General features: G+C 36.4%; 1 protein-coding gene across 7 annotated transcripts in view; it reads right to left on the bottom strand.

Moving 5' to 3' along the window:
* XRCC4 (X-ray repair cross complementing 4) overlaps nt 1-26,219 on the bottom strand; it is a 148,549-nt gene that overhangs the window by 102,499 nt on the left and 19,831 nt on the right. The gene's annotated exons all lie outside the window — the stretch shown is intronic.

Raw genomic sequence — 26,219 nt, 5'->3', positions numbered from 1 at the left:
TTTAATGCCTTCATAACTCCTCTCTCCCATGAGGATTTGCTAGTGTCTAATAATACAGTTGATCTCATTCCACAGCTTTTTCCAAAGCAAGCATATGAATAGGGTCTCTCTTCTCTATTCGGGCACCTATTTCCATGAAACTAGAAGGAACTTGATATCTCTGAGGCCTTTACTCCTGTCAAATCTGTTTGAAATTGTCCAGGAGTTTCAGAAGTTACTGGGGGGAGAGGGGAGGAGGTAACAGACTGGCAGTCAGCAAAGGCACACAGCACAATCACATAAGCTTTGTTTCCTTAGGAAGCAGGGTAGAACACTTGCACTCTTTATTATTTTTAAAACCTGCCCTAAATGAATTAGGAAATGAGCTTTACTTTCAGATCTAAACTTGTTTTCCTCCCTGTTTTTTTAATGTAACTTATAGTGTGGCAATAACACAATACTTTCTAGACATAACATCTGGATTTGGGTCTTGGGGCTTAAATACATGAATAGTTCACAGCTATGTTAATTTAGGTTTCAGAGGGAAAGACTTGTAAGACAGCTTAAATCAGATTTTATTTTCTACAGGCTAAGAACAGAACATGGGCCATTACTATAAAACAACCGGTACACAAACTTAATACATAGCAACTTACTTGTGTTTGAGGCTTGAGCCTCTCAAAAGTATGAAAGGAGGCCTGCCAAGGATTTTTAATTTAATCCACTGGCTCTTTTTTTTTTTGGCAAATATTTTGCATTTACGTTCAGATTCCCAAGTCAGAAATTATCCCAGAACAAAGCTGATTTAAGTAAAATGTTTAAAGTAGGAGCGTGAAGCTCTTTTCCTGAACAGTTGCAAAGTATACGTAGCATGAAAATGAAACACTGAAAAATGCGCAATGCAAGCCTTAAAAAAAACACCAGAAAAGTTTCTAATAATTTTATGAAAGGTAGACCCACATAACTGTGCTTCTAGCAAAAAAAAAAAAAAAAAAAAAAAAAAAAAAAAAAAAAAAAAAAAAAAAAAAAAAAAAAAAAAAAAAAAAAAAAAAAAAAAAAAAAAAAAAAAAAAAAAAAAAAAAAAAAAAAAAAAAAAAAAAAAAAAAAAAAAAAAAAAAAAAAAAAAAAATCCCCATAAAAGCAAGGCTTGCAAGAGTGATTGTGATATTACTGTCAGTAAGGGTTCCAAGGTAACAAAATATAAATGATTAATACTTCCAAGATTAAAAAAAATACCACCACATCATGTGCTGCATAATAGAAGTATTCTCAAACTACCTGTCAACCAATTCTGTTCCTACATGGGAAGCCCAGACTGCAGTTTTCTTCCAAAACTTTAATAAAACATAACTGAAATGTTTGGAGTAATAATTGTCAGATACGAAGACAATTTGTCTTGGGAGCTACTTCCCTTCAAACACTGACCTTTAGGTTTGGGAAGTAATGGAAACTATAAAGTGCTTCTTGAATACACCCTTGGAACTAACATGCCAAGATTCTGCAGTAATCTGAGTCTGATTCCCCTCAAATATGCCGTGAAGAGCTCCGGGATTGCACACTCCTTTTTTTAATTTTCCTTGGAAAGTAAATGTATAACCACGTGAATAAGCATGAGATAATGCCTAGACCAAGGCAAAATATAAAAGTGTTCCCAACGAAGCACTATAAATAATTTTCCAGTGTGAGTAATAACACAGCATTTAGAGCAACTATTTTCTTGTTTGCAGGTTGGTATTTCGCCCTTTGTTTTAAAAAAAAAAAAAAAATCCCTTCAGAATGTTGACAGCCACATGCTAAAACCTTTCAGATCCAAACATCTAATTACTAAATAAAAACTTCACTGAATGAAGTTATTCTATCCCAGTCAAAAAAAACCAAGAGATTGAAGATTGTGCACCCAATCTGAGCAATCTGAACATCTGCACATGATGTGCCCGACCCATAGAAATGGAAATACTCCATGCATCACAAGATATATGTACTGGATATGACAAAATTCCAGCAAAGCCAAAGTTCCAAGCAGTGTTGTACACAGAAGGACATAACCACTTCTATAAACTATCAAGATATGAACAGTATTACTTCTTTCCATCCAAGAGCCTAAAGAAACAAACAAACAAAAAGCCAAAATCTTATTTTCATATAGAAACTAAGAAAAAAAGAAGTACCAGCTTCGGTTCAGGAATGCAATGCATCCTCTCTGCCTAAAGTTATGTTCCTATTCTTACTGTTCAACTTTATCACCAGGAAAAGATTTCTCCCACTCCATAAGTTACTCCACAGATAAGCCCTGAGTGAGATCCTGTTCACAGAACCTAAGCCTTCCTACCCCTCCTCAATGAACCTCCTTTCTGCCTTCATGCAGGAATCTACTTTGTTGTAGCTGCTTTCATAACATCTTCATTTTAAGTAAGCCTGAAAAAAAACCAAAAAGGAGTATTTAAAAAATTCCTTGTAAAACACTGTGAGAGAGGTAGGAATTTGACAACCAAAACTTGTTTTAGACTATAAGGACTTAAAATGCTCTAGTAGCAGAAGGACAGAAATTTTTACAGGTAACAGAGATTCTCATTTAGTTGGAGGTGGGTTGCTGGAGAGCATTTTTCCTGTTATTTTGTCACAAGAATACTGCCTTCAACAGCAGTAAAGTGTGTTTGGCCAGATGGTACCACCCTAACACAGGCCCATGAAGCAAACCCAGCTCTGACATGGAATTATGACAGTTTGAATTTGAACCTCTTACAGGTTCATGAGGAGGAGCAGCACATCTTTAACTCCAAACTGATGGGCCACATTTCATCCTTTAAGACATTTTTTCCAAAATGTCTTCAGGAATCACTGTGTGACTTGATCCAGAGCTACAAGTCCCAGCACCTGGGACTTGTTTATGTCTTGTTTATGCTCTGGGAATTAATTTAAGGTTTGTCAAATCTGGCACTAACCAGACTCATTATGACAGGAGGATTTAAGACTAAGTACTACTGTTAAAAATATTACATTATGTTCTACCATGTAAGAATAATTAAAATATAACATTTTTACTCCATAAGTCAAGGCCATTTCAGAGCACTAACTGATCACACGTCATTTCTGAGGGACCAAATGTAATTTCATACACTGACTGATACAAGTTAATTACAAACCTGATATGTTAGATCCATTCATGGGCACTACAAACTCAACTACAGCCAGTAATTTTTCCATATGGATTATTAAAATGATAAAAGGCATCAAAAGTTTTGCATTCAAGAAACCCTCATGAAGTTCTAATAATAATAAATAATCTAATAATCAACTGAGTCTACCTAAAGGAAAAAAAATCCCTTATCTCCAATTCCTTACCTAATTCTTAAAATGAACACAATTATATAATACATGCCTTTTCGTAAAGGAAGATTTTTGCTGAGATCAAAAACTGGAGTGGATTCAATTAGAAAATATTTTCCCTGAAATCTTATAAATTCTCATCTGCAAAAGAAATACAGTCCACAGATAAAAATGTTAGACCAAAGTGGTTGCTAGCAACACAAACAAAACATTTACTTTTTTTTCTTTAATTTCCCACGTAATACAATTTTCAAAAGTTGTCATTACAGAGTATTTAGAGAATCAATGTTTTCTTAAGCCAATCCTGGGAGAAGGAAACCATTCCATTCTCACAGTTAGGGTTCCACAGAGCACGCCTGGCAACTTCAAGAGGCAGTGTTTTTGCAACACATTAACATGGTGTGGCTCAGATGAGGCACCAAAAAAAAACCACGTCACCAGGACCCGCAGCCACATAATTTTATTTCCACAGCACAACACAGGCCAAAGGTGACCCAGTGAAAAAGAGTCCTTTATTTTACAGAGTGATTAAGTGTGTTACATTCCTACATTTCATTTGACTCATTTTTACATGCCAGCAAACCAGGGCAAAAGGGAGAAATCACTAATTTTCTGAAATCTATGGTAGTCATGGTGGAGGAATTAAAACTCTCTTATGAATCAGAAAATTCTGGGAGTTTTTGTTTGTTTGTTTGTTTGGCTTTAGTTTATGATTTGTTATGGTTTGATTTTTAAGCATCCACTTAGCTCAAGCCTGCTATATTCCTATATTTTCTTTTCTTCATTTTTCTATGGCAGCAAATCAGTGCAAAAGTGATTTTCTGAAATCTATAGCAATAGAAATAGAAGAATTAAAACTCTTATGAAGCAGAAAGTGCCACAATTTTTTGTTTGTTTGTTTCATTATTCAATTTCATCTTGGCTTTGGTTTTTTGCTTTGTTTTTTTGATTTTTAAGCACATGCATTGTCTTATTAAGAGGCTAAGATAATATCTTACTAAGATAATGTTATCTTATTTACTATAGGATAGTAAAATACTAGCAGTGGAGGAGTACCTTAAAGAAACTGTATTTGGGCCAGTGCTTTTTAATATGGTCACAAAATAACCCTCAATAAACTTATACTTCAGTTAGCAACAAGTTGGAAAACAAGATACGCAGCACAAATGCAAGCAATGGCCAAAGATAAAGGCTCAGAATGTCTCTCAGTGTCACATGTCAACCAGCAGTTATCAGCATTTAAAAAATTACTATTCTAATATATGGGCAAAACAAGATCTAAAGAGAAAACATCTGTTAAGAACCACTGGGAACTCCACCATTTTCAGAGCTGGGTTCTGGTTTTGGTGATCTGTGTCCTGCCCAGGAAGACAACCCTACATAGAGAAGCACCCAATCTAGAGGCCTGCATGCAGAGACAACAGTAAAAAGCTTAACTTTATAATTTTTATTTAACTTGTATCAATATTCTACTGTCAAAGGGACACTCCTCAGTGAGACCATGGAATGTCGTGAGATGTTCACATAGGTTCTTTTTTGGTCAAGATAAAGCAAGTACTTACATGGTCTGAACTATCCACGGGCACACAGTTATCTCCAGGTTACCAAATACAATTTCACTGAGGTTCTCAGCACTCTGCTTCACTGCATGGTCAGTCACAGACCTACAAAAACTTACTGACTCCAGATAAAACCTAACACTATCCCTAGCTGAGGAAACAGAAAAGACCCACTGAAACTAACAAACTGATCCCTAAAATTGCTTCCCATTAGAGTGACACAATGGTTTTCTTCTGGATATACAAGGAAGACCTATGAAACTGCTCCTTTAAGCAAATCCCATCTTGTGCACACAAAACACAAGGATATGCAGGAAGAAACTTTGGAAAAGAAGCCATTTCACACTGTAGAACAGCTAGTTTAAACATGAGATGTGATTATTTATCCTGAGCTGTAAGCTTAAGGGAGCTGTGCTTTCAAGCCCTACATAGCTGAGCTGGAATGAGCAGTAGTGTGAAACAGCCCAGACTGGGAAGTAAACAGTGCAAAGTGACTACACCAGCCCACACAAACACAAGCCAAAGATGAACCAGAGCAGTAGCACAGCAGACTGGGACAGCTCTCCACTGCCAAACCCCAAGGTATAAGAATTTATTAAGAAAAAACAAAAAATTAAAAAAGGAGGGGAGATTTTCCTATCCTGTGCCTGACTTGCAAATTGAGGAATGTTATTTCATGTTCTGCAAGACCAGCATCCTGTTCAGTAGCCAACACCACTCAGACCAACCTCAGAGCTTGCTGGATTTTTTTGGCTGACTAAGACTTAAACAATCACTAAAATAAACAAAAGTTAAGTAAGGATGCCTAACACTGCAAGATAATTTCCTTCCCCTTACTTTTAGCCACTGGAAAGCAATGCTGAGCAATCACAGCAAATGTTGCTTGAAAATAATATCAAGGAACAAAGGAAAATAGGTATCCACTATCCAAATTTCTGTTAACATTCATTACATCAGAGCACACTGAAATGTGAAAAAGCACATGTTTATTGTCTTTACTTTTTATCTCCTGGCATGCAACAGTATGTTGGAAATTAAAGCAACCATGCTAACTGAACACGGAGAGGAAATTTCCAAGAAGGAAAACAGTCTGATAATCATTTCATCACCTTTGTGTGGTGAAATCCACCTGCAATGCTGTCTTCCACAGCAAATGAAGGAACCTCCACTGTTTAACCTTTCAAAATAAACTGGAAATACTTAGGCCTTTACAATCCAGAATTATGACTTTAAAAACAAGTGCAATTTTCCACACACCATCTGCCAGTCTTTAACTTCCAGCAAGTTCAGGTTCCTCAGAGACAGGGGACTAATCCAAAATACCAAATGCCTGCACCAAGAACTATGAATCTGTTACTTCCAAAACAAGTGGAATTGAGAAAGGGAGTTAAAAAGGTTACTAGAAATTGCTCAAAAATGAAAAATTAACAACACCTCACCAAGTTTTCACACTCTCATCAGAAAGGTTGTATCATCATCTAAGGACTTATGTTTGGAAGACAAAAAACAGCAAATTAAGCTATTTCCGCATTTCTCTACGTAAATCTGAGCAGGATCTTAAGAGATATAAGATACCTTAAGAACCAACATTTGTGTTTACAGAATCAACTACTGCTGATTAACAGTATTTTGCATCTACAGAAACAAGTCACAGTATCCACAGTTTCTCTTTCTTAAACCTGAAGTTAAAGGTAGTTACCCCAAAAAATCCACCCATGCCACCCCTGAACAAGTCTCATGCAGCCAGTTCTAAGAATGGAGTCACACTACCAACTGAATACATCGGTACAATCTGAATAATCACACCACCAACTGAATAAACCCTCTGTAGCTCTGAAGATTACAGAGTATAACCAATATATCCAAGACAAGAAATAAGGCTGTTGTTCTCAACTAAACAAAGTCTGAGGAACTAGCTGATATCTCACCTTCATACAAGTTTCACAGACTAATATTTTAGGGTAGTATTCTATAGAAGTAACAGAACTGCACCTAAAATTGTGCAATTGCAAAACTGTTTTTAGGGACATTATTCTCTTTCCCCTACATTGTGAGGCAGGTCTCGTCAATGGAGAACAAAACACTTTTGTCATGCTCCTCCCAGGAGGAAAGACAGCTCTTTGCAGAACCGTAAGATAACACACGTCAAAAGGAGACGAAATCATAACTACTACGAAAACAAATACTGTATTTCAAAACCCACTGGGAGGATTTGGTTGTGCAAGAGGTCAGAATAGTTAGTGCTCTTCTAATTCACTTCATTAATTGTAGCTAAGGATAGATATATTTATAAGAATGAGATAAGTTCTCTATCATGTCATGATTATTGCCTCTATTTTCTAAACCAGTAATACTACTCTTATTTACAAAGATTCCTTTTCCTTTCCACTGGTTCTCAAGTTAAAAAATAGCAAGCGAAAAGCAAACTCCAAACAGGACGACTCCTCTCACTTTCCTCCTTGATAAATTAGAAGCAATAGTTAAATATAACATTATATTTAAATAAGCTGGAAGTAAAACAAACAATAACACAAATCAAACAATCTTCACTATGATGGCTGACTTGTCCAGAAATCAGTCACTTTTTGGCACAGAAGTTGGGAGGTTTAAATGCTAGAGAAGTAGCTGAAACAATTCCCTCTCGCTTAAGAACTTGAGCTCTACAGTTGCAATCCTACTGAAAAAGAAAACACTTCTCTGTTCAAAGGAAGACTTTCTACTTCCACAATTCTTTTCTTCTTTTTTTTTTCTCCTTAACTTGGTTTCATACCATTTAGGACTGCGATTTTGCAAAGGACTCTTGGAGAGGGTGATGCCTGGATGGTTGAAACGTGTGGTCTCAGCAGTTAAACAGCAGTTCGTGCTGTTCTGAACAGACAGGGCAACTGTCCACGTCCTGTACATGGGGAAATCATATGCTAGACACATTCTGTACTGCATCCAGGTCTGGAGTCCTCAGCACAAGGAAAACATGGAGTTGCTGGAGCGAGTCCAGTGCAGGCCACAGAGATGATCCAAGGGCTGGAGCACCTCTGCTCTGGAGAAGGCTCCAGGGAGACTTTAGAGGCAATTCCAGTACCTAAAGTGCTTATAAAAGAGGAGATGGAGTTTTCACACGGCCAGGTAGTGTCAGGACAATGGGAAGGGGTTTTAAACTAAAAGAGGAAAGATTTATATTGGATATTGGGAAGGAATTCTTCCACGTGAGGGTGGTGAGGCCCTGGCACAGTTGCCCAGGGAAGCAGTGGCTGCCCTATCCCTGGAAGTGTCCAAGGCCAGGTTGAATGAGGCTTGAAGCAACCTGGGATAGTGGAAGGTGTCCCTCCCCACAGCAGAAGAGTGGAATTGGAAGAGCTTAAAGGTCCCTTCCAAACCAAACCATTCCATGATTCCATGACTTCAAAGCAAGTCAATCAATCAAGTAGTGAAAAGCAATGACACACAAAACTAGAGACAATTTCATCCAATAGAGTGACAAAACATAACGTTTGGTTTTGGCCCTACTCAACTTGTAAAAATGTGAGGGGATTACAATTTTCCAGCATTAATATTTTAAGTCATGGCAACACCCTGATTTTAGGAAAGGTTATCACATTAACTTCTATGGAATTACTACATTATCACAACAAGCTTCTCTGCCACTCTGTCACCCTGTGGAATACTCAATCCACCAGCAACACCACCTCCCCTTCCCCCAAAACCAACACAAAAGGCTAATGCAAGTTCCTTTAATATTAATCATATTCCAGAGCATATGGGTTTAGAGTTCCATTTTCCACTGCAGCAATCAGCCTGCAGTTTTGATAGAATTAGCCCTATTTCAGAACAAATGCATGTTTACAAAGACTTACAATAATATGTCAGTCATTGAAGAGTTTTGGATGTCAAGGGCTCCATTATACATTTGGATGCAAGTTCAACAACAGCTGCTCCAGATTTAATGAAGGTAGTACTGAAGGGACTGACATTTTCTGGATTTATTTATGGGAGCTTACAGAAAATGTTCAATATATAGCAAAATATACATTGTTCAGAGACTTTCATGCTTGAGAGTGACACTTTCAATGTTTGATTCATAATGGCTATTTCACAAGGGCTTAGAGGAAATAAAACTGTTTATTTTAATTGCATAAAGAAAAAATGTTAGAAAAGAAAGATTTATGTTCTCTAGTGACAGTGAATGTTTTGGGCTAATTTGTCATGGTTACCATGGACAGAAAATAAAGGAATATTATTCAAGCACTACTTCAATTTATAGACAACTTAAAGTATCAGCATATCCATGCAGTACTATTAGTTATCTTTTTAATCTTCTATGTAATCTTGCAGCACCTTTTAAATATAGCATAAACTACCCAAGGAAATTTATCATTTCACCTTTATTTTTCTTTTCCATTAACAGGGTTGTTTTTCATATTCCCTGGTAATGGAAAACAAAAATAAACTCTTAAATATAACACAATTATACAATATTTAAAAGACTACACCGTAGTCATCTCTAATTGTGTCAAAGCAGTTTCCAGTTTCATACTCCAGCTCAGGATTTTTATTCTTGTTTGACTGTAACATGAAAATTTCGTTGGAAAGAAAAAAAAAAAAAGAAAAAGACAGTGCTTTCCCTTTTCACTTGCATATTATCCAATAAAAGAAAGTCAGTGACTGAAGAAACAAATGGAAACCATGCAGCTGCCTATATTTATTAAAAGGTATGGGAAATTAGTAGTACAAGAAGAAAGATGAATACTGGAAATTTGATTACAGCGCATCCTATGAAAACAGAAATCAAAAAGCAAATTTAAAAAATATTGTACATTTTAACCTCTGTTTTCTTTGATGATTCCAGTAACTTTCAACATCTGTATTGGTCAATGCTTTGAAAAGCAGTACCACTACCTGTAAATTCATACTTAGCCTGTGAAAATTTTAACTTTTTCACTATTCTGGCTTGTCTTTTCTAAATCTGTGATCACAGTGATATCTGGTCACACATCACCAACTGTTGTCGTGTTTTGTTACACGCTGTTTCAACTATTAGGGTGTTAACTGGTAAGATGACTGAATAAATGTCAGAGTATTACAAATGCATTTTGTCTGGCTGTTGAAATACTTCAGCCTCAGCATAATAGCACCTATCCCAAAACCTTTTCCTTGTATTCTGAGCTGCCAACTCTTCAGCAAAAAGACAGCACAAAATATCCCATACACACTCTGCCATCACAGCAAAGGACAAATTTCAGTACAATTGCAGTGAGTTTAATTATCTTGTGACAGTCAGAAACCATCATCTTTCAGCAGTTTCTTGGGCTTTACAAAGCATTAGAAAACTCAGATATTCTGCAAGTGTAGCCTTTGTTGTGCCTTTTTTGCCGTGAACCACTTCCACTGTGAACTAGAGACATAACAACTAGAAGTTTGTCTTCCACTTTTTTCTTCCACTACTCCACTATTTTTCTCCTTTCCTTCAAAGGTTAACTGTTTTTGCCAGAAACTACTTCCCTACCATCATTTTTTCACTGGTTAACAGTACACATATGCATTTTCTAAGTTGAAAGTAGTTCTTTTAACTCAAAATACTTAAGAGTTGTTGCCACTTCACTCTTTTTTTAAGAAAAAGAAACTTAGACATAGAATTTAATTAAAAATTAAATGTTGTTCTCAACTTCTGTTAAATCTTTTCTGGCACCTGCATTAAAAAAATGACAATACTTGAGAGCAATTTAATTTCAATCTGAAACTGAACAGTTTTTGCGGTTTACAGTTGACTGACAAATCAGTTATTGAGACCATTTAATTTCAACGGTATAGAAGTCATGATTACTTACCTTGAGTTACCTGAACAAGTCTCTCTTGAGAGAGGAAATACCTCAAGATTGACACGTCTTCAAATCTCCCTCCAACAACACAAAATTGGATTAGAGAATCCTAGACACTACTGAAAAGGGATATTAACAAAACGCAACATCCATTTTTTCTTGCATTTGGCAGTGCCAGTGAGTAGTTCTCCAAAATTTGCTCACATTCTCCTCAGTTTGGACTCAAATTTCCTCAACCTCCTTCTCCTTTCTTAGAGATTTATCCTTTCTCATTTAAACATTGAAAATCATAATAATTCAGAAAGAAACCTGAAGTAAGGAGTTAGTAATGGCATTGGAAGAACAAGACGCTTGTTGCTTTTTTCACATTAAACTTCAGCATTAATGACACATTCAAAAAAATCACAAGATGGATTCTTCATTATCCCAAAATCATAATACCAAGCTAAAATTAAAATTTGAGAATAACTGTTAACCTTAATTATCTCTTATCTTTTTTTCTCTATGTTATTCTCTATATTTTTGAGGTTTTAAAATGTGTATTTTTAAGGTTTTCTTAAGGTTTTTCCTGAATGTTCACAATGGTGATTGCCAAAACTTAAGTGAAAGCTAAAACTCTTACTGAGGTAGGCAACTGTGGTAGCTAGGCTCCAAATAAGCTAATAATAAAAAGTCAGTAAAAATATACCTGCTTCCCCTGCAAATCTTGTCTATTATTGTTTAGCTTGGATGTCTCTCATACCAACCCTTCTTTAAGACACAGTCTAAAGGGATCTATATGGCACAGCAATAACAGAAACTCCACATAAAAAATATGAAGCATAATTAAAAGTTACACTTTGATCAACAGACAAGGGAAGTAGACTGCAACCTCAAGGAAGCTAAGCTGCACAATCAGCATGATTCTGTACATTTTCCTTCTTCTCTGCAGCACTTAATTCATAACAATTTTCACACCAAAAATCCTATGCCACCCCAACAAAGTTAACATCGTCCCCTTAGTTCTTAGAATGGCTTGAACCTATTTTTCATGTACAATAATCCATTTAACAACATCAGAAAGCCAGTCCTGTGTATGTTCTTTGACTTTCCATCACAAAATAGTAGCAGTCAGCAGCTTTAATCCAATTTGCAAATAACATCAGTTAAAAAACTTTAATTAGTTTTCCTTCAATGTTACTGCTCAGCTTTCACTGCTCTTTGCATTTAGTGGAGTTGAATGAAAGGTAAGAGTTACTAACAGCTTTCTTTTTAGTAGCACTTAGGTAATTATTGCCCTTTTTATGAGGCTGGCTTGTATCACCACACTCTCCACTACCCAGTGAGGTGACTCAGGGCATCAGGCAGCACCAGTGAATCACTGGATTTTCAGTGAAACTTTTATGATGCAGCTGAGACTTTTTCCTCAGCTTTTTCTGCCACTCCCAGTGGGTCACTCCCCCTGACAAGGCAGAAAGACTTCTCAGAAATTATCGCCTGCCAGGAAGATTGGGGAAGAAGTCTCAGACTATTTAAACCCTAATTATTCAGCAGGCTTCTGTTATTTCATTTTGCATTGCTAATCTTTCCATTTGCCCAGCTACTGAGATTGTTCTCCTTGAAAGTCTGAGTTATAAAACAATTGTTGACCTAAAATTTTGAGTACATGGGGAAAGAAAGAACCTCAAATTTTCAACCTTAACCTGGATACTCGCAGGACATGCATTTCTCTTATCCACTGATATATAACCACCACTTGGATGTTTCTCCTTACAAAAATGTATACCATTTTTTCTTTTAAAACTGATGTAAATACACAATACTTCCGCTATTCATTCAGAACTAGCAACTAGTTCATACTGGATCTTTTATTTACAGCAGTCAGACTTCAGGAGTTATACCCCATTTCAGCCCCACCAAGGCTCAGAGTACAGTACTGTCTCTGTGGTTCTTCAGTCAGGCCAAGAAGGAAGTAAAATGTAAGTTTATATAGCCTTAGCACGAAAGTTGAAAGAAACTTCTTTCAAAGAGAGATTGAAACTTTTATTCAATAAGACTGCTGACCTGCAGCAGAAATAGTTGGAGGACAAGGCCTTAAAGCAATTCCAATGTGATCAAATCCCTTGAAATCATTACAATTTAAAAGAGTTGCTTTCCCCCAGATCAAATGACTGTGCACCTTGTCCTGTCACACAAGTCAGGAGACAAAAAGCAGTCTGGGTAATGGGGGTCAAGACTACTTTATAATTAATCTGTGTCCCAGTGCTCCTGAATTACATATATGCTTACAGTGAGGGCTTACAGAGGTTCCATATCTGGTTACCCCTCTATTAGAATCATGGAATATCCTGAGTGGGAAGGAACCCATGAGGATCATCCAGTCCAGCTCCTGGCCCAGCACAGGACAGACCAAAAAATCCCACCCTGTCCATGAGAGCACTGAAGAAATATCAGCATCTGACCATCTGTCTACATCATATGGATGCCACAGGTGTTGCTGTGGTTTTCCTTACAAATAATAAAGCTGCTGTACCTATGACCCAAAGTCTTCCTCTTCATCACCCAGATCAGCAGGAACCTGATCCATCCGGGACAATGAATGGATATAGCCATGAAGAGAGGGATCAGTACAGCATCTGAGCTGTCTAAAGATTTGCCAGAAAACATATAAACACCAAATAAATCCTTTCCGAAGATTAGCATGAAGCATTTCCAAAGCAGTCTATATTAGACTGCTACAATAACTTCAACTCACCAAAGCAAGTTCTAAAAGGCTTTTCAGAAAAACAAATGGGAATAAAAGCAGGGACAGAGCAGTGGTTTGGTGTTTGATGGCCAGCACCCAAAGCTGCGCAGAAGTCCTTCATAACTCAGACTTGGTGAAAAGAGCAGTGCTTGCAAGCTTTTCCACTGCTATTGTCCAGTGGGTGAGTAACAAGCAGGAACCACCCTGTCTTCCCCGCCTGCCAACATAGGTTTCTCCTCAGCTCCAAAAACCACGTCTAAGGTACATATGCATAGACTAAAGACAAAGCTTAACTACTTTTGTTTGTTTGCTTATGTACTCAGAGGAGAAAAAAATATAAACTGAAACAAGACAACATTTTCTCTTAGGTTTCTAAGGTCATCATGCTCTGTTTTAATTCAGTTATGCAATAATCTTAAATATTCATATAATATTTCTTCGCTTTATTGGATAAAAAGCAGACTGAGAAATATCGAACATTATACAAATGCTGCTACAAAGTAGTGATCACACTCTACAAAAGATAACTTTGTTACATGAACGAACTGCTCGCATACTGTGAAATTTAGGGAGATTGTATTTTTTTTCGCTTGTTTATTGCCTCGTTGTCAGAGCAATACACTGCCTGTTTGTTTTGAGTATTACATGGAGAGCACATTTGTTAGAGGCACTATGTTCTCGGCTTTATGCTGTACATGCTCTGATGGTTTCAGGCCAAGGAGGACGCAGGACTCTGAACACACAAAACCCAAATGGATCCAAAATGAAATTCAGCCAATCCCCCTTTTAGAGCACCAAAATGTCAAACTACAGCTGCTCCGTCTTAATGAAGAGATTGTACTGCCCAGCTTAACCCTGTCCTTCTCCCCTTCTTTCCCCAGGGAGGCTGGTGACCTCATGTCAGTTTATCTCACTAATGTATGTATCTCACCAAGAAGTTTCCTCCTTTATGTCCTCTTCTCACTTGCATCTCCAACTTGCACACAAAACACTTCAGGAAAAAAACAGTTTTACACAATTTTACAACCACACCAACATTGAAAAGAGTTATTCATTCAAAGAACTGCCACCACCAAAAAAGTTTATTGGGATAAAACAATCATTTGCTCTTCCAAGTGCCAAAAAGCAAGCGAAATTCATGAAGACAGAAAACATATATATCCGATTAACATCTGATTTCTAAGTTTTGCCCTTTGCTCAAATCTCTCCAAGATGGAGAACTGCTTAGCAAAAACCAAGTCCAAATTTTCCTCAAATCCTTTCAACAGGGCTCCTCTAAAGAAACTTTAAAATATGTCTCCAGTGTTGAACAACTTCTTCTGCTGAATTCTGAAGTTGCTCACTTGTTTTGAAGAGATCACATCATTCAAGTTGCTTTTGCTATAAAATCAAGAAACTGCCCAGTTTCCTCACCACCCATGGAAGGCACTCACATACTATTTGCTCTCTATATCAAAGTGATATCAGTTTTCTTCACCATGCAGATGATAAGCCTTAAAAGTGATCTATGAACCAAGAGCCATATAACTGCCCAGCACTTCTGAAAATCTTTGGTTTCTGACACAGCTTTCATTCCTTGATTTCATTCTGCCTTATCTAATTCACCAAAAAGGAGAAGGAATGAAAAACTTAGAACTTGAATGACAGAGTCCTGTAACTTTCAAAGGATAAAGACTAATAAAAGGCTAATAAAGAATAATAAAAGATATTTAAAAATACTATTGGAATTCACTGACACTTTATTCTCCGAACACATTAAAACACAGCAGTGACACCTCATGAACACACAATCTGCAGGTATGTCTTCAGATTTCATGAGCACACCTACCTGGAGACTTTCTACCCACTGTAGACATGAAATACCTACAATATTTATCTTAGCTGAACAGTACATATGTAAGAACCACAGCCATTACTTATTTCGCTGAGTCTTAAATTCTCAGACATTTCATGGGAAATAATTAAATCCAGCTTTCACGTAAAATATGGAAAACTCTTGATATGCTGCCCCCAAAAAAGTCTTCTACAATATTCTTCATCCACATATTTCATGAACAATCCTTTTTTGCCCCACTTTTGGGTTAGTCCAAGTGATCCTTGTTTTCTTTGGAAATGAGTAACCATAGGAATGTAAAGCTTGATCCTCTCCTAAAACATTCTGAGATGGACAGAGGATTTTAGAGAAGGAAATTTACCAGTCAGAATTACATTCTCATTCTATGTTTTAGTATGCTCCGTAATATCCTTAGTATTTTAGCAGACTTGCCTTTCACTTCAATTCCAGACTGACTACAGCCCAGGCAGCTTCAGATTTCAACACAAAAAAGTGGGATAGGATACCCACTGCCTGCTGACAGAACAGTAGCACACTTTCAAGTCTTCCATAACTTCCCAAAGATTTAGCATTAAAACCAGACTTGAGCAAGCCAGGAATCAGTTCAGCCAATTCTTCTTGCTCTCTTGGACACCATTTATTGGAGGAGGATTGTAAATTAAATATGCTCATCTATGTAATATCTTCCTTAGTAACTAATGGCTTGTCTTTGTGACACACAAATATTTTTGCTTTTCAGATTCAGAGGAGAAATACTAATGGAACATATTGGTCTGCTCTTAAGTGATGGCAACATTTTTTTAGCAGTATTCAGTAGCAGAAACACAATAAGTCTAAGAAGAACACAAGCCTAGCAAATCTAACACAACTCACAGGTTTTTTTTTTTTTTTAAAAAACATTTTTGCTCATAATTTTATGAGTTGCAGGGTTTTTTTCTTTATATTACTCTTATTGTGACTACTTTTTGTAAACACACTTTTCTTCTATCTAGTCTTTTGTATTTTTACAATTCCACTTAAGCAGGAAAACCTCATTTAAACATGCTTTCTTAAGAGAGAAACAATGAGATGTTTGATTCTTTAAATGTTTTAAATCTTGTTGATATAGATCTATGTACTTGATTCAACCATCTGCATGGTCTTTACTACTTTTCTAAAAGCAAGGCAGGATTTAAATCAAATTATTCAAACAAGGATCAATCACACTTTATATCTGCATATAGGAAATCCACTCTAATCTACACACACAGAACACACAGCTAAATAAAAAAAATATTTGCTTTGTTATAAAAAAATCAAATTATTAATCTGCTGCATTATTAATTGAAACCCTTGCTTCTGTAATATTTTAATAGCTCACTTCATTGCAGCCATGTAAAAAAATGTTTCCTAACTTCTGGAGAGATGAGAAGACAGATATAAGGTTAACTCTACACTCCAAAAACTCCCATGTAGCAGACAAGCCTGCTGCCAGAAGTCAACAGATGGATGCCATATGAGCAGCTGAAACCGTGATACTGAAGGGAAGCCATGGAAATTCTTTGCTTGTAATGTACTTGTGTAATTCCAATGTGCAACATGCACCAAGTTGGTGTTTTAGCTGTTTTAATATTCGTTTGATCATTCTATAGCTATGCTGAGAAATAAACTTTAAGAAAGGAACTCATAAAAGCAAGATGACATAAAATTAAAAAGTGAAAACAATGCAAAAGATAAATGAACCATGAGAGACACAATCAGCTTTGAGATGTATTTTTCTAACTGATTTTTTGTGCTAACAGAAGCTAGTGCAAAAATGTAATTAAGTTTTTCTTTACAAAGAAAATTTTAGCACAGTGACATTTTTTTTTTAGGAAATAAACTGGCTTTTCATTCTGTACAGACTCAAGTCCCCAAGCTGCAAGTTATACGTGAATTAAGTGCTTTTGTCTTTTGATAATCAAAACTATGTGGGCAGAGAGCCAAAAAACAGCCTCTCTAACACTGCTAAATTGCATATGACTAATCCAGGGGAGTGGGGTGGAAAAGGGGATGGAAATCTGCCTGGGCTGAGTCACTGTGAAGACACAGTAAAGAATGATTGCTGCATAAATCCCAACCTATTGAGACATAAATTGGATGACCTAGTAGCCAGTTTTTAAGGATTAGCACAAATATGAGAACCAAGCCCTCCCTTGATATTTTGCACTTCTCCTTTCAACAAATGAGACTTCTGAGCTGCATTGAGACATGATTTTCAGCTGATGAGGACACCACATAGCTGAAACCATCAAAATTTAGGCGCTTCAAACTGAAAAGCTGCTACTTCAGCTCCATCTGATTGTTTGTTTCAACAGGATCCAATTAAAGGACTGAACAATAGTGTTTCTGAAAACCAAATTCACATGTAATTGTGTTTGACACATATGTTAAAAGTTCCAGGTTCTTTTTCTTGGCTATTTTTTCTACTGCTAACTTAACTACTGCAAATTACTCTCTCTGTCTCTCTCTCACCAGTGTGAACTTTCTCATTTAGCACTTCGAATAAGTAAAACAATTAACAAAAAAAGACAGACCTAATTTTTTCTGAGAGAATTGTGTTCACAGAGTCTTCCTGAATAGGAGGACAACAGGCAGGTAGGTCAGTTTTAAGTCACCACGTAGAGAAGACTAAGAAAAACTGATTTCAGGGAAAAAACCAGCACTCTTACAGTGTTATTCCCAGTGGAACTTTCAGCAAAAAGACACTTTATTTATAGACAAGAGTGTCCAAAGTGAAATACCAATAATAGCACTATTATAAAATTATTTAATGTCTACTCCATTGCCTGCAACTGCTGCTATCTCTACCATACCAATTACAACAGTGCATGAAGTAAAATAAAACAGTACTGTCACATGACAAAAAACGCTCAGAAGCAATCCGTTGAACGGTTAATCTACCAAGTGTTCTAAAATTAGTTTCTATGCCCATGGGAAAGACGTGATGGAAACTCAAGATCTTGCCTATCTTCCACAGGTGTCAAGTTGATAATGAATGGAAAATTTAGGATCTGTGAGGCAGCTGTGCATCCGCAACTGACCAAAAGGCAATACCTGAAAACAAACACTGAGGGAAACCAGATCCTATCTCCTAAACAACACTTCTTAGCCCATGGCCACAAATACTCACTTTTCTCCACTGAGGAGAGTGGCTGGGACCTGTAACAGAATGATCTCCCAACTCAAAGGTCCAGCTTCAGGGCAAACCAAGAGTTCACTCTGACCTCACTTGGGAAATTCTTAATTATTGCAAGAGGGAGATTTGTATTTGTTCTTAGAGATTTTGGGTAGTACTGTAAACCAGCTTATTGCTGACAGATAACATATATTGGCTGTTGCTGATATCCAAGCTACAGACTGTTGGTAGTTTAGAAAGTAACCCTGTCTCTTACATTAACACAGCAATGACATTATTAGTTGAAATGGTTGGATGTTTCTACAGAAATGCGACTGGAAACTTGCAGAAGTTGTAACTAAGTTTTGAAAAGTTACATTTAACCTCTTATACAGCTTTTGTGGCCTTTTTGAAGGAACATATCTTTTGAGAAGTGAACATACGTTTTTACTTTGTAGATAAAGGTGACAATAAAACCTGAAGTTGTAACTAAGGCACCTTTGAGCCAATAGTGGGATTTGATTGCGCCCACAGTTTCATAAAGTTCTAAGATGAATCCAAACCAAGTATGTCATCTGTGATAAATACAAACATTTAATTATATTCATTAATTAACACAATTATTAGGATAATATTAATTTTAATTAATTCATAATGTTAAATAATAATCAAAATAAGAAACAGAGAGCACACAACACATGTGTCTTCCATTTACCTCTGAATTAGTTGTGCAATCACAGAGAGAATCTCCACTTAAAAATGATAGAATAATGACTTTTTAACATATGAAAGTTAATAGGTCCTGCAGGAGCAGTTTTATAAAGCCTGAGAACATGTCTGGATTAACCCATCATTAGACAGCTGGATTTTGACCAGTCTAAAGTCTTAAAATTGCAATTTAAAAAAAAAAAAAATTAAAAATCAGCTTCTAAAGAAAGTCTAAAAGGCATAAAAAGTTTTAAAAGGCAGGAAAGTGGTTGTCTCAATCAGCTCTAAGGGTACTGGGATTAACCAGCACAGCTTTATCAAGCACTACAGAACTACCAGAAAAACTGAAAAGAGACATTTCCTCCCACCCTGCTACTGAGTTTCATAGGAAAAATCCCACAAGCAAACCCGCAACAAAAGATCAACTTGTCAATATGAGACATACTGTTAAAGCAAAATGCCTTTAATCGGCATTAAAAATTTACTAGAAAATTAAAAGAAACACACTAATGATCTTTGAGGTCCCTTCCAACCCTAACCATTCTATTACCTATGATAAATTCAGAAGATAAGGTTGAATGTGACTGACTGAATATTCATGAATATTTATCACAATACCTATGATACATGTGTATATATATATATATCTCATGCATATCATACATATATCATTAATATCATCTCTGAATGCACACATTTTCAGAATGCTACACCATCTCAAACGTATCTGTATTCTCCACATGTTCTTTTAGTACCAAGCAAAAAAGAACCAGCAAAAAGTTAATGGAGCTTTATACACAATGAAGAAATTGTTCAAAAAAAAACAATACGTGGAACAAAAAGCTCAAGCTTTTGTAATATGAAAAAAGGAGTACAACAGATGTGAAATGGATTTGTGGATGTTTCTGTTTAGACAGACCTGGAAAAATGGAGTTTCCTAACAAATAAAAGCAGGCAATTCCTACAGGCTTACAATTCTCCATGATGACTTTTGATTTGTTATTATTACCATGAAGCTCTTTAAACAACTCGGACTCTGAATAATATACACAGAAATAAGAGAGATTATGGATAAAGGTACTAGTTCCAGAGATGTGGAAGCTTGTTACCCTGAGCGTGATACAGTTAGGAAAAATATATGTGTAATTCTAATTTTGTCATCCTACTGATTATGTATACTGCTCTTCCCAGCCTTTCCATAATAGTGGCCTTGATTAAAAGACCATTGTTCAGGAAAGGGAGCACATGGATTTGCAGATGGCAAAAATATGCTGCAGTGACTAAACAATATTTGATGAACACATGCGGCTCTGGCAGCAGACCAGAAAGAAACCACTGCATTCGTGTTCTGTAAGTACTGTCTGACAAACCTGAGATAAACCACACAGCTTGGCTAGGATGGGCAAAACGTGGGAATACAACAACTCCTAGTCGCAAGTCTTAAAACCAGCTGGTAATAAAGGTATATAAAAAAAAAAGATGTTATGGTGTCAGTTTTTACATTAGCTTGTCCAACAGAAGTTAAACACAAAATAAGTCAAGTATCCACCACCTTTGCCTTTGTGTTTGCATTTATCAAGTTTGCACAAATCAAGATTCTTGGTGACTGTGGTCTCAGTCTTACCCTGTGGTAAAAACTGTGTAACTTAAAATCTTGGCATTTTAGTCACAAAGGAAATAGTTGGTTCAGAAAAATGGGATTCACAAAAAATTCTCAAGGACCACATTCAAAAAGGAAAATTAAATAAGAGTGGTAAATCAAATGCATTCGCAATATATATAGTCAGGCCCCCAGCATGATTTCAGTACTGTCATGTATGAGGGTCTTATGAAAGCTGTTGAGCCCAAGCGTTCATTCCACTGTTTTAGCAGAACCAGGGCCCTAATATTACACAAAAATATGCACTAAACCATTTATTATGCCCTCTGAATCTATTCTGACATCCAAAAATCAAAGTCTAGCCTGCCTAAGAGCTAACACACAACTCCTCCCCACTCTTGGGTGCCCTCCATCCAATACCTTTTTAGAACACAGGCTGGTTCAATGTACCTTTCTGCATTGATAGATGTTATTAAAGCTGGACATGAATATTGATTTTTCAGAGAAAGAGTGTTCTTTTTCTAATCATGATAGTTTTATGCCCAGATTACATCACTGAAATAAGGATTTTTAAACTATAATTAAGTCAGGTAGATAATATGAATAACATGCTCCCTCCCACTGCTTAGCACAGCATTTCTGCTACCACCACATGTCCATGAAACACCCCTATTAAATTATCCCTTTCCCAAATGTCTTCAGTTATTCACCCATGGCCTGCAAGGGATCTTGAAAACAAAACATCTTAGTTATGTAGTTTACAGACTTTTCAAGCTAATACACATGCACAAGTGTAAGATTATTATTTCTCAGCTCTCTTGAACAAGAGAGAACTCACATTTAGTTATTTACAGTCCATAAAAACATAGGGGGTTTTGCCCCCCATCACAGCTAACAAAACCTTCAGCTGGTCTCAGAAACACAACTCGTTCATTGTATAGAGACAAAATAAATACTATATATTGTAACATACTTCTTAAAAAATACAAAATACTGACACATCACAAACATATTTCAAAAGTATATACAAATTTTCTTCACAAATAACCCTAAAAATGCCATAGATGTATTTAGTTACTTAATTTTTTTGCTGACATGCCATTATACTTGTGTAAATCTGAAATACCCCATCAAACATACTTCTGATTGCTGTTCACCAGTATTTGCATCCTTGTTTGACACTCTCAGTTCAACCTATGTCCTAGAAAATATCTCACTAGTTCTTAATGAGATTAAAACTACATTGCTTAACATATTTCAGTGTACAATACTCACAAAACCAAAAACTGCAGTGGTGAATGGCTGAGTCAGAAAAATCACCTCAAAGCAGGTCACAAAACTTCACTGGTTCAACTCCTTGTGAGCCCATAGAAGCAAAAGATCACAGTAAATTCTTTTATTTTGAATTACTGGGGAGAAAGGGAGAAAGAAGCAAAACCCAAACCAAACCAAAACCAAGTAAAAATAAAAATTACCTGCTGTCTTGGGTTATTTAAGAGAAGACACACCCTCCACACTCTCATGATACACATGGCTGTTCAACAGCACTTTTGTTTAGCTTAACCAGTATTTTAAATTATAAATAAAACAGTGCTTGTAAAGGCTAGATAAGATCATTTATTTTTTCTCTAACTGTATACCTCCACCAAATTACCTCAAGGCTTAGACCTTTCCTGTAGACCAGAACCTTCACTTGCTAATCAATAGCTCAGGTTAGTCTCCAAAAGCTACACTAGAAAAATTCTTTTTTTTTAATCTCCTGAAAGTCACTCAGCTCAGAGGAGAAGAATATATAGATTCAGGCTAGAGTGAAAGAGTATGGTCAAGTTTATTCCAAATAAATAGCAAAATTCATCTATACAATGTTTCTGGGATGGACTAGCTATTTAGAATAATGAATTCTCATTCTAGCCAAAATGGAACAGCTAAAAACCACAATGGTGTGAAGTAACGGAAATAATTCTATTGTTTTGTGAGATGTACAGGAATCAACAAAGTGCAACAAAGAACTAGTATAAAAACACCTGACTGCTTTCAAATTCCACTTGTTGATACCTCTGCAGCTCCTAAAATTATTGGCAATGTTCTGCTACTACAAATTAGCATATGCTTACATATTTGAGTTATATTAATAACATATAGGTATTACACACTGAGAAGAAAATGTGCTTGTGTGAACAGAACAAAGAGCTGTACCTCAAAGCCTTAAAAAAAAACCAAACCACAAACAGAAAAAAACCCCAAAAACTTAGCTTTGTCAGAGCAAAATGCACACAAAGACAAGGATTTGGGTTCCAAAAATCAAAAAAACCCCCCAAACTAGTACCTGCTACATTTTGCATCCAACAAAGGAATTACCACTAAATTTTAAATGAAATATCAGACATTATTTACAGAGGCATCTGAGAGAAATAAAAAGATAAAAAAAAAAAAAAAAAAAATCATCTGCTATGTAAGAGCCTCTCCATGGAATGATACTATCCAGAAACCTACTTTTGAATTGTATGCTGCTTCTATCTCTGGGAAACATATTTCTGCAGGAGAACCATATTCATTATTTGGATGAAGAGAACCTTCCTGCCAAAAGATTTTTCCAGTGATACTACTACATTTTAGAACAACTCTCAATGAATATTTGAATCACCAAAAAATTTGAAATATTTGTGCAACAGGGCTTCAAATTTTAAATCTCAAATCAAAAACCCTTAGCCTTTGTCCTCATGATAATTTAAACATACACATGCAGTATTTTAGACCACTAGATGTTCTACTTTAGTGAATGTAAACGTTAACAAAATGCTACTATCCTGAGTTTGAGAGTTGTCCTGTGCCTTTGCAGGTAGACTTCCATGCTTTCTCTGGAGTTGTAAAAGAGTTTCTGAAGAGAAACACTGCTGGGATTCTTGTTCCTCTTCAGGTTCTGACTGCTGTTCACCCTTACAGAAAATACAGGAGTAGAGTCTTGTAGTGAAGTTTCAAAGCCCACACACAGTAATCTCTTTTCCAGAGCATCTACTGTCCTCTGTGATTTTTGTTTGGGAAACTAAGGCTTGTCAATATGCCATGATTTACAGACTTTCCTCATGAAAGGAAAGCATTTGCATTCAGTTGTACAAGTGAAAATAAGACTTGATTTGGAATGCACACCAGGTGTGCCAAGAAGGGAAAATCTGAAGGAATCAAGGGGAAAGGAGGGGACACAATACAAGAACACCAGGAGGGTGAAAGGACAACTGACAATTTTTCCTGCACTATCAAAATCTGCTATTTCATGAACACTTTATGGATACTTGTAATGTATTTAGACTGTCACTGCACTTGTGAAATTAGAAAATACCCCTTATAATGTCATTTATATTAGGCCTCTAAACAACTATTAAAAAATTATCGTTTTTCCTCAATTGGATAGTTCCAGTGAAGTACACAAATCTTAACAGGTGGAGAGAAACTGAAGAAGTATTTATTCATTGCAGTGTTTGAGTCTTCCTTTTTTCAACAATTCCTCAGTTTTGAATGCATTTATTTTAAATTTATTTTTCCAAACCACTGCTTATCAGAAGCAGCAATCAAATACCTGGACAGCTGAATAGCTAAGTAAGGGAAATTAATTACTTAATTCACTGGGATTTTTGTCAAATTATATACATACTAGTATGGGGGGGATACAAATTTTTTCTGAAAAGGTTTTTCTTACCACAGAAGCATTTCAAGTCTAGCTGCAAGATCTAAAGGTACACATGAGGCAAGATGGGAAAAATCATGTAGCACTTAGAAGTCTGAGACTATGAAAAAGATAACACAATGTTTTATTATATAATCGCCATTAGCAATAACTTATTTCTAAACTGGCCTTCCAAGAAACTTATCCAAGTGTCTACTCTCAAATACTGAGGAATACAGGTATAAGTGATACGGAAGAAACATTACTTTTATACTGACCTAAGGATTAATCATTTCATCGTTCTATCTTCTCAGCTGAGCAGTTGGTCCAACTGCCTGGGAAATAACCTGAACTCTCAGTGACCTTTGTTAACCAAACAACATATCCTCAGAGGTCTGGAGCAAAGAAACTCTCCAAACCTTGAACCAAGACAGTTAGGACAGCGTTAAAGTGCCCTACCCATTCTACTCCCCTTTATTCAGAATACTGCAAGAAGTTTTGGTTAGAAGGAACTTCTTCAGCTATTTTTAAACTTGTAGTAAACTCACAATGAACTTATAGGACCGACAAAGGGAAAAGCAGCCACAGGAAATGGGAGAGACAAATAACAGCATCTCTTCCATCATCCTAATTAGCAACAGTACTGCATCTGAGGTGGAATTTGTTAAGCGCTTATCCTACCTGTTTACAAACTTCAGCAAAAGGCAAGAAAAAAAAGCACCAGTCTATCACATCACTTTGAAAAAAAGACACTGCCAGCACTCAGATAATTGTTTATCAAAGGCTATTTAGTCTATTTAATTGCCAGTCTTAAAAAAAAAAAAAAAAAAAAGCTTGCCAGATTTCCATTATTTATTATATGTGGAGTGACTCGCTAAAGTACTTGGAAAGATTTACTTCCAAGTGGTCACCTACTTAGATCAAGCGCTAAATCACTGACTCTGTGGTGGTGTTTGTTTAGGTGGCAGCAGTTGAGCTGGACCAGCCTCAATGGCCCCTCGCTGAGGCCTCTGTGTGTGTGGCCCTTTCTCGCAGCAGCTGCCTCGACACATAATTCCCACTGTATATACCGAGACCATTGTTATTTTAATGTCACTCCGACAGCCGACTCTGTGCCCTCACCACCCCGCAAACAGCTCCTCAGGGCACAGCACCCAAAGCCCCGCAGCAAAGCCACCTGTCAGGATGAAGATAAATCATAACACAGTCACAATGTCCACAAAACACCCCCCCATTTCCACAAAGCACACCCACACATTTCCCACAAAACAGCCCCCAGTTTTTAAAGGCATAATGTTTTAGGTGCAGCTGCATCAGCCTGAGGCACAGCTAGAACCAGTATTTATAAAACTCAAGACAGCATTTTACACAACCAACCACATCTTCATGCATGTTTTTCTGTTATCTCTCCTGTTGTTTTATATCGAATGACAAAAATAATTTATAATTGCAATTAAATTAAATTATTTTAAAATAAAAAATAAATTTTAATAATAAATTAATTCTTGATTATCTTAAAGAATATTAATCTCCTATTTATTCCTGATAGTTTGATAGAACTTTCTCACCCTTGCCCTGCAATGCCCTCCACAAGATTGGGAAGGTTATAATTTGTTTATAATACAGGAAAAGAGAAGGAGAAAATATTCATAATGACTAAATAAAAGATGTAAAGACAAAACAACTACTAGCAGGAGATAAACATGGAATTTAAGTCCTGTTTCAGTTGCAGAGCAGTTTGCCTACACTTCCTCTAAGGTAAATGTACATTTAGGTGAATATCAGCCCGCTGGATGTACAGAGTCCAGAAAGATTAATTTCCTAATGTGATGCTGAAATAGATGGATCACGAATACTTTCACAGAGAATGTGCAAAA

The sequence above is a fragment of the Empidonax traillii genome, unplaced genomic scaffold (assembly GCF_003031625.1).
Source record: "Empidonax traillii isolate 1590-97213 ecotype Southwest subspecies unplaced genomic scaffold, ASM303162v1 scaffold6:size4315531, whole genome shotgun sequence".
Taxonomy (NCBI): domain Eukaryota; kingdom Metazoa; phylum Chordata; class Aves; order Passeriformes; family Tyrannidae; genus Empidonax; species Empidonax traillii.
This window is presented reverse-complemented; position numbering and strand designations above follow the sequence as displayed.